Source organism: Sinocyclocheilus rhinocerous, unplaced genomic scaffold (genome assembly GCF_001515625.1).
Source record: "Sinocyclocheilus rhinocerous isolate Xijiao unplaced genomic scaffold, SAMN03320098_v1.1 scaffold939, whole genome shotgun sequence".
NCBI classification, from domain to species: domain Eukaryota; kingdom Metazoa; phylum Chordata; class Actinopteri; order Cypriniformes; family Cyprinidae; genus Sinocyclocheilus; species Sinocyclocheilus rhinocerous.
In genome coordinates, this window is record NW_015665397.1 from 421,119 (window position 1) to 434,548 (window position 13,430).

Here is a 13,430-nt window from a genome sequence, read left to right on the forward strand (position 1 = left end):
TGTTAGCTGGGCAGTTGAGCTCCAGATATAAACAGATATAAAAGCACAAAAGTATCATAAAAGATTTGTGTGCTACATTAACCCAGGGTTAAAAATGAAACAATTTAAAGTAACTATTCCTTTAGTTATGCAAAGCAATCATCAGAATGTTGAAGGGTCATTAGGCTCTATAATGATTGCAACGTGTTTATATTGATATTCACACCAACAATCCTCCATCCTATTAAAGCAGTGGAGAACTAAATCAAAATCTCTTTGATCCCTGCAATGATATATTGATCTCAATTAATGAACCGCTCAAAGTGTTTAAGTCCGGAGAAAAAAACGAAAGCAGCCCCATCCAACCACTGCTCTGATCCACAGTTTCAAGAGATTTTTTAAGAGAGTATTAAAGGGGTCATATGATGCGATTTCAAGTTTTCCTTTCTCTTTGGAGTGTTACAAGCTCTTGGTGCATAAAGAAGATCTGTAAAGTTGCAAATACTAAAGTATCAAATCCAAAGAGATATTCTTTATAAAAGTTAAGAGTCAACCACGCCTGCCTAAAACGGCTCGTTCTAACACGCCCCCACACTGTAAACCCGAACAGTACTACTAACTTATAAAGATTAAGAACACTGCAATTAGTTTTTTGAACATTAAAGCATGTCAACATATTCTGTTACACCAAATACACAAAATAATGATCTTTAAAATAGCATCATATGACCCCTTTAATGCATATTCGCAGCTTAACTCTTAAAATATTCAAGTTTTATTTATGCATTAAGCATTGACATAAACTAACAAATCCTCTCATGCAACAACAAAGAATTTATGCATTTCACTGTATTATTGTAGTTTTCTGTTGGTTGCCTGTTGATTCTGTTGGCTGGAGTTCCAGTAACAGGAAAACAAGTTACACATCTCAAAGCAGTTTTTTTTCTATTACAAACTACTCAGGTAAAAATTAAACCAAAACGCATAGTGGATTATTAGTTGGGTTAGGATTGTGGTTCAGGCTTATTGAATGCTTGATATGGTTATATTGTTTGACCATTTGCTAGTTTTATCTGCAGTTTTGTTGTTGATTTTGTCATAGATAGGAACTTGTTTTGTGACTTCAGCTTGAGTTTGTTCCTCTAATAATTAACTAGTTGATTATTCCCTTGATGTTTTCATGCACAGTACAGTATGTGTTGAGGTTTGTGTGGCATTTTGTATTTTGTTATATGAGTATTCATGCGTTAAGCTTTTATGTGACACGTTTTTTAAAATGCACATGGGGTAAAGCACATAATATTCAACAATCTACATCAAACTCGACAGAAATGAAGTCTTCTTGAAGTAAATTATTTTTTTTTAGAAAATGTAATCCCCGTAAAAGTCCAGGTCCAGATAAGATATGTGGAAATGTCTTAAAATATTGTGCTGTTCAGTTAGCGCCAGTTGTTACTGATATTTTTAGAGCATCTTATTATTCTGGTATCGTCCCTGTCTTATGGAAAACATCTACAATAATTCCAGTAGTGAAAGTTTCTAAGCCCTCAGGATTAAATGATTTTCGTCTGTGATGAAGTGCTTTGAACATTTAGTGAAAAAGTACATTGTATCTAAAACATAGCATCTTATAGATCCTCTGGGGTCGAGGACACAATTTTAACTGTATTGCATCTACTGCATTCACATTTAGAGAAACCAAAATCTCACGCAAAAATTTCAGTTTGTGGATTTCTCATCAGCTTTTAACTGTATTTCTCCCAGCATATTAGCTGCTACCTTGGCCAAAGAATTTGGTTTAAAGAATTTTCATTAGATAGTATGATGCTTGCCTGGGTGACTAATTTCCTTAGTTTCAGAATCCAGCAGGTTAAAATAGGAGGGTCTATCTCAGATAAAATGATAATTTCGATCGGAGCTCCCCAGGGATGTTGTTTTATCCCCGTTATTATTTATTTTATATACAAATTCTTGTGTGAGTTCTTTTAAAAACAGACATATCGTAAAGTATGCAGATGATACTGCTTTAGCCTCTTACATGATGGGGAGGAAAAACATGGGCCAGTTTCGGATTTCTTTTTAAATTGGTGTGAAAATTAAAATCTTCTCTTAAATATCTCTAAAACTAAGGAGATGGTTATCGATTTTAGAGAGAAAGAGCAAAGTGTAACCCATCCTACATCAATTAACGGGGAGCAAATACAGTTATTAATAAATTACAAATACCTTGGTATAATGCTGGACAATAAACTCAGGTGGGATGCATGGACTGACAGTGTAAGCAAATAGCTTCAACAGAGAATGTATTTCCTGAAGAAATTACTGTCTTTTAATGTCCATAGCAGAATATTGTTGATGTTTTATGGGGCTTTTATTGAAAGCATTATGACATTTTGTGCAATCTGTTGGCATGGTAATGCTTCTGAGGCTCAGAAGAGATCATTGGGGAAGGTGGTAACAACAGCAAGTAAATTGTTAGGAACAAAGTTAGAGAGCATAGAGAGTATATACAAAGAAAGAGTGTTAAATAAGGCTAACATCATTGTGAATGATAGGAGGCATCCTTTATCTTATACTTTTGAATTGTTACCATCAGGTCGACGATATTGTGTTCCTAGATGTTTAAAAAATAGGTTAAAATTATCCTTTTTTCCCCAAGCAATTAGGTTTTTAAATTCTTCTTCCTCTAGTGGTAGCTGATAGTCAGTTTAGATTGGATATTTTAATTGTATTACTAGTATTAAATTATTGTTTATATATTGTGACGAGCGTCCCGAGCTCACATCAGCGTTGCCCTGGAAACGGACGAGGAACACCTGCACACGCTCATCACGGGCTGATTGGTCACAGCTGAGAGTCATCAGCCCAGCTGCAAACATAATTTCCCTACGGAGATAAATAAATTCTGAACTGAACTGAAGTTAGTTAATATTATTATTGATATAAATTATAAAAATGAATATAATTGTTCAAATGTATTATTTTGTTATTCCATGTAACCGTGTTTTTATTTATTTGTAGGCCCATAAAGCACGCACAAACGCACACACGCACACACACACACACACACACTGAGAGGACTGATTCATAATGCATGAATTTAATTGCACTGAGAGAGAATATTTCATATCCAGTTAGACTTTGCCAGAAGAGCAAATCACATCTCACCCGGCCTCTCATTCAGTCTCTCACACTCTCTCGCTGTCTGCCTGCAAAGCATGTTAATTTATGTGTTAAATGAAAGCAAATCAGTTATCCGCTAAAGGAGAGAGAGTGTGTGGTGTTTTTGTGTGTCCCAGACGGTCTGATGTATCCAAGGGTAGCAGCTGTTTCTAAGACCCTTATGTGACAGCATGTGTGTGTGTATGATGTAGCTCAACCAGACGGTCATGTTGTCCTGTAGCAAAGAAAACCCATAAATCTAATATCCTATAGCAATCAGATTAGATGGACAGTAAATGGAGACTTCTTAAAAAAAGCTCCAATTAATCTCCTTGATATGAACTCATACATTTCTTATGATCTGAGCTGCTGTCTAGATTCATTTTATTGAGCTTATTGACTCATTTGTGTTTATTTAATACATAACATCAAGGTTTTACTTGATTATTGCAGTTTTCTTTTGGTTGACTTACTATTTTGAAGTTTGTGCAACAGGAAAACAAGTTATGCATCTCAATACAGCCTTTTTATTATCATATACTCTGGTAAAAGTCAAACCAAAAAGCATGGGTTAGTTGGATTAATGCAGTTCAAACTGTGGTTCAGGTCCACTACAAAATGCTTATTGCTCCATTACGTTATAAAAATGTTATTTCTAAATGTTCTGAATATGAAAACTGACATTTTTGTAAATGCATAGGATATGTAGCTGGATAAAACATGCAACAGACATATAAAATGCTGTATTAGAAGTGTTTCTTCCCTTTTACCCATTTATTTTGCTGTCCTAACTATATTTGATTACATGGTTAGTTGCACTTTATTATTTGCACTTAATATGGTTTGTCGCTGATGTCTGTGAGCCATTGATCAGACCTGATCCACTGGAGCTATGAATTAATCACTTTATTGCTCATTCTCTTTCTTGTATCATTTCATCTCCCCTCTTCTTTCTGTGAGTGATCTGATTGTTTTCTTTTGTTCATTGTTTCTCTCCTCTTCCCCCTGCAGGCATTTTGTCTTCTGTCTATCTGTCTGTCTCAGGGACTGATGGTAAATTTAGAGACTTGTTCAAATCTGTCGCACACTTCCTACATGCTCTTTCTTACACACACACATTCCTGTTTTTCTGTTGAATCTTTCTCATTTTTCATGTTTAATCTTGCTTTTAATCACACGGGTGATAAGCAGGTTCATTCTTCACACAGAGAATCATTTCCCTTTATATCCATTACAGCGTAAACAAACTCATTCCAGCCCAGTCTCACAGATATCAGCGTCCTTATGCAAATCTCATAATGCTCCTTAATCTCTCTGTTGTTATTTCAATCCAAACAGGAAGGATGATATGAAAACAGCTTGTCTTTTTTTCTGGCTTTTCCTCAAATCATTATTAATGGCATAAAATATGAAGAGTTAGTGACTTGATGAATTCCTAACCTAAAGTGTTACACTAATACCAGTCTCTTCTGCTCACCAAAGCTGCATTTATTTGATTAAAAATACAGTAAAAACAGTAACATTGTGAAATATAATTAAAATAAACAGTTCATTTTAGATTATATATAGACTACTGTTCGGGGTTGGTGTCATTTTGAAAGAAGTCTCTTCTGCTCACCAAGGCTGCATTTATTTGATCAAAAATACAGTAAATTTAAGACTATTGTGAAATATTATTACAATTTAAAATAACAGTTTTCTATCTGAATATATGTTAAAATGTAATTTATTCCTGTGATGCAAAGCTGAATTTTCAGCATCATTACTCCTGTCTTCAGTGTCACATGATCCTTCAGAAACCATTCTAATATGATGATTTGTTGCTCAACAAACATTTGATTATCATCAATATTGAAAATAGTTGAAACGGTGAATAAAATAACAGTTTTAAATATATTCAAATAGAAAACTTCTTTTAAATTGTAAAAATGTATTATTATTACTGTTTTTACTGTATTTATGATCAACCAAATGCAGACTTTGTGAGCATAAGAGACTTCTTTAAAAAGCCATTAAAGTGATAGTTTACTCAAAATTGCCTAAATATTCATTTTTGGGTGAACTATCCCTTTAAGAAGCCACTTCGCAACTAACCAGAATACTAAGGCATCCACATAACAATGCATTACAATCCAATCAGAACACTTTAGCATTATGGCAGTGAATGTTGCACATTTTCTGAAGAAAAAGTAAGCTTTCATTCTTTCTTCCTCATCCATTCCTCTCTTCACGCCAAAGTAAACACATTTTCAGATATATTGTGACAACTGAAGGTTTTAGGTTGTCGTGACGGGCTGTTTCTATAACGATGGCCTGGGTTTGTTTCTGTGGCATCGCTCAGAGGACTGACTGATAACACAAACTGTTCCAAGCACCAAACATTTGAACAACCATAAAGCAGAAAGCAGCGTGTCTGAACGGGCCAAGTTTCCTTCAGTAAGACATATAGCTTGCCCTTCTTCTTTATCCACTCGCTTTCTTTCTGCCTTTCATCTACGTTTAATAACTTCCTCTCCATCTCTGCACTTCCTTCAGTGATGAGGCACTTTGCTTGTGGGAACAGAGGGCTTCATTTTTCCATTACAGGACTCATAGATAAACAGTCCTGAATAAATGTGGGCTCAGCGAGATTATGTGTTGGGTCACGAGAGAGAGAAAATACATTTTGAGAATACACTGGAAAATAAATTATCGGTGTGCATGAAAGTCCACAAAAATATCTCTCTAGAGTACATTTCTGTCAATAAGGCCATTCTCGAAAACTGTCGAAATATTTAAAGGGGTCCTATTATGCTTTTTCACTTTTTCAACTTTAGTTAGTCTGTAATGTTGCTGTTTGAGCATCAAAAAAGATCTGCAAAGTTACAAAGTTCAAAGTCCAATTCAAAAGGAGATATTTTATTTAACAGAAATCACTTTTCAAAAACTACAACGAATGACTCATTTGGACTGCAACGCATAATTTCCAGGATTTGTGATATCACAAATACCGACGAATTGAATTATGAGTAATTTTATCAGAATAAAACTGCATCTGGACATTTTACATACTGTCGTAGCTGTCGCATCTGGTTATTTTTATTACATTATATAACTGTTAGTGCTTAAAGGTTGCTCAAAGTGCTGAAAATGTACTCACCCTCAGGCCATCCAAGATGTAGATGAGTTTGTTTCTTCATGGGAACAGATTTGGAGAAATTACATCACTTGCTCACCAATGGATCCTCTGCAGTGAATGGGTACCGTCAGAATAAGAGTCCAAACAGCTGATAAAAACATCACAATAATCCACAAGTAATCCACATGACCATCAGTTAATGTCTTGTGACGTCAGTGTTGGGGAGTAACTAGTTACATGTAACGGAATTACGTAATTTAATTACAAAATAAATGTAATTGTAATCAGTTACAGTTACTGAGAAAAAAAGTGTAATTAAATTACAATTACTTCTCAAAATGTTAACGATTACAAAGGGGGTTACATCTGAATTTTTTTCCACACACATACAGATTTAATTGATTTCTTTCCCAAAATGCACTAACTGCTCTAAATTATAAGACACCAATGTTTCAGGAGTTCAGGACACAGAATAGGACACATGCTTATTCGATAACTGTTTTATGTATATGGTTTATTTTTTAAGATTAACTGTTTCTTTCAAAGGCACTGTTAGATGCCAGTTTTTCCTGTCGTAGCTATGCAAAGATTTGATTTCAAAAACAGTATCATAGCTATTTAAACTATTTCTTGTTATGATTTTAAATCTGTATTTAACCTCGGAATGATCTCAAAGTAAAAAGAGGTGCTAAAGTCTGATTTTGTGGGTTTTTGACTTTCACTGCACGGTACATGACGTGAGAACAGTTTTACTATACAGAACTATTTAGGTTTGTACGTTAGCATGGACTCACTAACTTTAACGCTAACATTAGCTAGTTTTAGCCAGAGATACATTGCTGAAGCACAAGATAACATTAACGTTCTGCTTGAGAAGATGAAAAGTGTAACTTAATGAGAGTATGACAACCAGAAAATGAACGTTTTCGTCTTCATTGTGATTGGGGTTGAATGCTTAGGGGCATTTTGCTCTGTTTTGGTTGGATTTAGAAAATTTTATAAAATAAATTACATTGCCTATCCTCTCAGGATACCTGCAATTAGTGTTACAAGTACCCTAGTCACATTGGTTTTCCATTTTTGTAGCATAAACACCATTAAACCGATGCAAGCTTCGGATCTTCCAATGTTTCTCTATGGCGCTAAAACCTAAAGATGTCCGAGTTCCGCTCCCCGTGCAACTGATACTCGACTGCCATTGGCTCTTCTGCGTCTGAGGGGAGGGGCTTACCGATAGGTCAATTGTTTTGATAGCGGGAAAAAAGATGCATTCCTAGTTTCAACATTACTTATTCTTCAGACATTCTACTTTAAATACAAATATCAGCTGTATACAAAGTGAAAAACATTTGCTTTTTTTTAAGCGCTGAAATGTAATATTCGACAATCTGAAAATGGAGCCTCATTGAGGTCCCCATATCTCTGGGATTGAACAATGTAGGGTCTTGAAAATGAAGATTCCAAAAGGAACGTTTATTAAGAACTATAATCTAAAATCATATTGCGATATCTTCAAAATTTCTTGAGTTATAGGCATGCAAACTTTGTAAAAAGATTATTTATGGCACTCAGACAGGTATATACAATGCAGTTGTTTTGGCAGAAGTAAACAAGATGCATCTCTAGTTTCAGCATTATTTGTTCTTCAGACATTCCCCTTTAAAAGAAAAAAAGTATCATATTTTTGCAAATTGACCCACATTTGGTTTTTGACTTGTAATCTGTAACCTATTACATTTCCAATGTAACCTTCCCAACACTGTGTGACGTTAAAAGCTGTGTGTTTGTAAGAAACAAATCCATCATTAAGACATTTTAACTGCAAACCGTCACTTCTGGCCAAAATATGAGCCATAATCCATAATAACACTTCTTTCAGTGAAAAAGTCCATCAAAATGTCCTCTCACATCAAAATCCAGCCACATATTTAGAATTGTTTTGGCGTGTAAACAGTGCTTGATCTGTGCATATTTCTCTCCTGATTCAGATGAGAGGACTTTTTCATAAGAGAAAGCAATATTATGGATAGAGGAATCATATTTTAGCCAGAAGTTAAAAACGTCTTAATGATGGATTTGTTTCTTACAAACACACAGCTTTTCACGTCACAAGACATTAACTGATGGACTGGAGTCATATGGATTACTTGTGGATTATTATAATGTTTTTATCAGCTGTTTGGACTCTCATGCTGACGGCACCCATTCACTGCAGAAGATCCATTGGTGAGCAAGTGATGTAATGCTACATTTATCCAAATCTGTTCTGATGAAGAATCAAACTCATCTACATCTTGGAATGCCTGAGGACAAGTACATTTTCAGCAAATTTTTATTTTTGGGTGAACTATTCCTGAGCAACCTTTGAGCACTAACAGTTACTTCTAAGGTTCATACACTTAAAAACTGTGGTGACAGTGTAATGTGGTGTTTTGGGTTGTGTTTCTTGTTCATGTTTTCATGTCTTTTATTTTGGAGTTTAGTCATGGTCCCTGTTTGTGTCATGCTTCCCTTGCCCTCATGTATTCATGCCATTGGTTCCTCTGTTCATTGTGTCATGTTCTGATTGGTTGTCTTAGTCATGTGTCTTGTTTCCCATTGGTTTGTTCATGTCACGTGCCCCTCCTTGTTTGCTTTAAGTAGCCCTCATGTTGCCATTGTCTTTTGTCGTGTATTGATGTTGTAACCCGCTGTTGGTGAGTCTAGTCTGTTCATGCCATGTCAAGTCTGTTCATGCCTCGTCAAGTCTGTTCATGCCTCGTCAAGTCTGTTCATGCCTCGTCAAGTCTGTTCATGCCTCGTCAAGTCTGTTCATGCCTCGTCAAGTCTGTTCATGCCTCGTCAAGTCTGTTCATGCCTCGTCAAGTCTGTTCATGCCTCGTCAAGTCTGTTCATGCCTCGTCAAGTCTGTTCATGCCTCGTCAAGTCTGTTCATGCCTCGTCAAGTCTGTTCATGCCTCGTCAAGTCTGTTCATGCCTCGTCAAGTCTGTTCATGCCTCGTCAAGTCTGTTCATGCCTCGTCAAGTCTGTTCATGCCTCGTCAAGTCTGTTCATGCCTCGTCAAGTCTGTTCATGCCTCGTCAAGTCTGTTCATGCCTCGTCAAGTCTGTTCATGCCTCGTCAAGTCTGTTCATGCCTCGTCAAGTCTGTTCATGCCTCGTCAAGTCTGTTCATGCCTCGTCAAGTCTGTTCATGCCTCGTCAAGTCTGTTCATGCCTCGTCAAGTCTGTTCATGCCTCGTCAAGTCTGTTCATGCCTCGTCAAGTCTGTTCATGCCTCGTCAAGTCTGTTCATGCCTCGTCAAGTCTGTTCATGCCTCGTCAAGTCTGTTCATGCCTCGTCAAGTCTGTTCATGCCTCGTCAAGTCTGTTCATGCCTCGTCAAGTCTGTTCATGCCTCGTCAAGTCTGTTCATGCCTCGTCAAGTCTGTTCATGCCTCGTCAAGTCTGTTCATGCCTCGTCAAGTCTGTTCATGCCTCGTCAAGTCTGTTCATGCCTCGTCAAGTCTGTTCATGCCTCGTCAAGTCTGTTCATGCCTCGTCAAGTCTGTTCATGCCTCGTCAAGTCTGTTCATGCCTCGTCAAGTCTGTTCATGCCTCGTCAAGTCTGTTCATGCCTCGTCAAGTCTGTTCATGCCTCGTCAAGTCTGTTCATGCCTCGTCAAGTCTGTTCATGCCTCGTCAAGTCTGTTCATGCCTCGTCAAGTCTGTTCATGCCTCGTCAAGTCTGTTCATGCCTCGTCAAGTCTGTTCATGCCTCGTCAAGTCTGTTCATGCCTCGTCAAGTCTGTTCATGCCTCGTCAAGTCTGTTCATGCCTCGTCAAGTCTGTTCATGCCTCGTCAAGTCTGTTCATGCCTCGTCAAGTCTGTTCATGCCTCGTCAAGTCTGTTCATGCCTCGTCAAGTCTGTTCATGCCTCGTCAAGTCTGTTCATGCCTCGTCAAGTCTGTTCATGCCTCGTCAAGTCTGTTCATGCCTCGTCAAGTCTGTTCATGCCTCGTCAAGTCTGTTCATGCCTCGTCAAGTCTGTTCATGCCTCGTCAAGTCTGTTCATGCCTCGTCAAGTCTGTTCATGCCTCGTCAAGTCTGTTCATGCCTCGTCAAGTCTGTTCATGCCTCGTCAAGTCTGTTCATGCCTCGTCAAGTCTGTTCATGCCTCGTCAAGTCTGTTCATGCCTCGTCAAGTCTGTTCATGCCTCGTCAAGTCTGTTCATGCCTCGTCAAGTCTGTTCATGCCTCGTCAAGTCTGTTCATGCCTCGTCAAGTCTGTTCATGCCTCGTCAAGTCTGTTCATGCCTCGTCAAGTCTGTTCATGCCTCGTCAAGTCTGTTCATGCCTCGTCAAGTCTGTTCATGCCTCGTCAAGTCTGTTCATGCCTCGTCAAGTCTGTTCATGCCTCGTCAAGTCTGTTCATGCCTCGTCAAGTCTGTTCATGCCTCGTCAAGTCTGTTCATGCCTCGTCAAGTCTGTTCATGCCTCGTCAAGTCTGTTCATGCCTCGTCAAGTCTGTTCATGCCTCGTCAAGTCTGTTCATGCCTCGTCAAGTCTGTTCATGCCTCGTCAAGTCTGTTCATGCCTCGTCAAGTCTGTTCATGCCTCGTCAAGTCTGTTCATGCCTCGTCAAGTCTGTTCATGCCTCGTCAAGTCTGTTCATGCCTCGTCAAGTCTGTTCATGCCTCGTCAAGTCTGTTCATGCCTCGTCAAGTCTGTTCATGCCTCGTCAAGTCTGTTCATGCCTCGTCAAGTCTGTTCATGCCTCGTCAAGTCTGTTCATGCCTCGTCAAGTCTGTTCATGCCTCGTCAAGTCTGTTCATGCCTCGTCAAGTCTGTTCATGCCTCGTCAAGTCTGTTCATGCCTCGTCAAGTCTGTTCATGCCTCGTCAAGTCTGTTCATGCCTCGTCAAGTCTGTTCATGCCTCGTCAAGTCTGTTCATGCCTCGTCAAGTCTGTTCATGCCTCGTCAAGTCTGTTCATGCCTCGTCAAGTCTGTTCATGCCTCGTCAAGTCTGTTCATGCCTCGTCAAGTCTGTTCATGCCTCGTCAAGTCTGTTCATGTCAAGTCAAGTCTCGGATTATTGTTTGGATGTTTGGATCACACTGTAAATAAACTGCACTTGGGTTCTTCACTACGCTCGCCTTCAGTGGACTGATTCATTACAGACAGTTTCGGTCTCATGTTGTTTGCTATTTTTCTATGTAAAAAGTTGCTGGATAACTATCATAAATTCTTCTTCTTGAACATGAGGGGATTTTTGGAGCCCAAAAGCATACTGTACACAGACTTTGAATGTCTGTGCATACTGTGCATGAGTGCATACTGTACACTACAGTACTTTGAAAATCCACTGTAAATATTACACCACCTGGGCGCCTTTGGCATATATTTCCTATGATTTGGGACACACTAATCTTACCCTTGTATTTTATTTAGGATGGATTGAATGTGGATTTGGATGCAGCCAGAGATCTGGTGTTCTTCTGGGAGCAGAAAGATTTCACAATGTGAGCGACACTGAGCTGCAGGTCTGCGTCACACTGCAGGTGTAAAGCTGTGAGCTTTGGGTTAGTACAGATAAGACTCATCCTTTGAGATTCCTGCCGTAATTCTGATCTGATCCGCATACTAACAGAGTCCAGTGGCTGGAAAGTCTGTGGTTGTCCTGGGAATCTCAGTGGTTCTTGCTGTGCTGCTGTACAGAAAGTACTAAAGATTACACAAACTAGACCCAGCCAAATCAACAGATACTCAGCATGAGTGTAGTGCATTACATTTCCATTTATTCATTTAACAAATGCTTTTATCCAAAGCGACTTACAAATGAGGAATATGACAGCCTAAAATCACATGTACCCTTTGTGAATCCAGTAAAAAAAACATACTGTATCTGTCTTTTTTTAATGTTCCAGTTTGACCTAATGCTTTTTAGGTTTAATAAATACACAAATAACAACTTAGACTATTAACAAATAACAAATTTCAATAGGCCTGCTATTTTCTATGTTTATATTAACATTATATTTATTAAAATCAAACATAAATCTTATCAACATAGTGTTTTCAGCATTTTTTTTTAAAACATTTATTCATTCTTAAAGGGGTCCTATTATGCTTTTTCACTTTTTCAACTTTAGTTAGTCTGTAATGTTGCTGTTTGAGCATAAAAAAGATCTGCAAAGTTACAAAGCTCAAAGTCCACTTCAAAAGGAGATGTTTTATTTAACAGAAATCACTTTTCAAAAACTACAACGAACGACTCGTTTGGACTACAACGCACATTTTCCGGGATTTGTGATATCACAAAGATCGACGAATGGGACGAGACCTGGTAATGAGTGTTATCACTATGTCAGAGACACGCTAGCTTTCCCAAGGCAGACGAACTTAGAGTGGTTACAATCATCCGGGTTTAAATCGCGCTCAAATTGAAAAGAGCATAACAGGACCCCTTTAATAATTATAAAAATGCAGCAACAGTGTATTTCAGATTTTATTTGAGAACTGATGATCAGCTATTCTTTTTAATCACTTTATCTTCGAATCACCATAGTCCTCAAATGCTCCATAAGTAATAATAAATGTGCCATAATGGTCTCAGGGTACGGCTTGTTTCCGTTGTGTTGTGCTAGTTTCGTTGTATTATGGCTTGTTTCCGTTGTGTTGTGATATTAGCACATCACGATGGAAACAAGCCACAACACAATGACATTAGCACAACACAATGGAAACAAGCCACAACACAACAAAATTAGCACATCACGGTGGAAACTTCATTTGATACAGGAACTATTCGAGCCGTTCATGCCAGTCTGGGGGGAGAGGTGTAATAATATAAAATATGTGAAAGATAATGTGTTTTTCGAACAACCTAGTATGAAAGCCTGTTCTAGATACACCCTCAAAACAAAATCAAGACTTTGTAAAAGAGCATAACAGGACCCCTTTAATAATTATAAAAATGCAGCAACAGTGTATTTCAGATTTTATTTGAGAACTGATGATCAGCTATTCTTTTTAATCACTTTATCTTCGTATAACCATAGTCCTCAAATGCTCCATAAGTAATAATAAATGTGCCATAATGGTCTCAGGGTACGGCTTGTTTCCGTTGTGTTGTGCTAGTTTCGTTGTATTATGGCTTGTTTCCGTTGTATTATGGCTTGTTTCCGTTG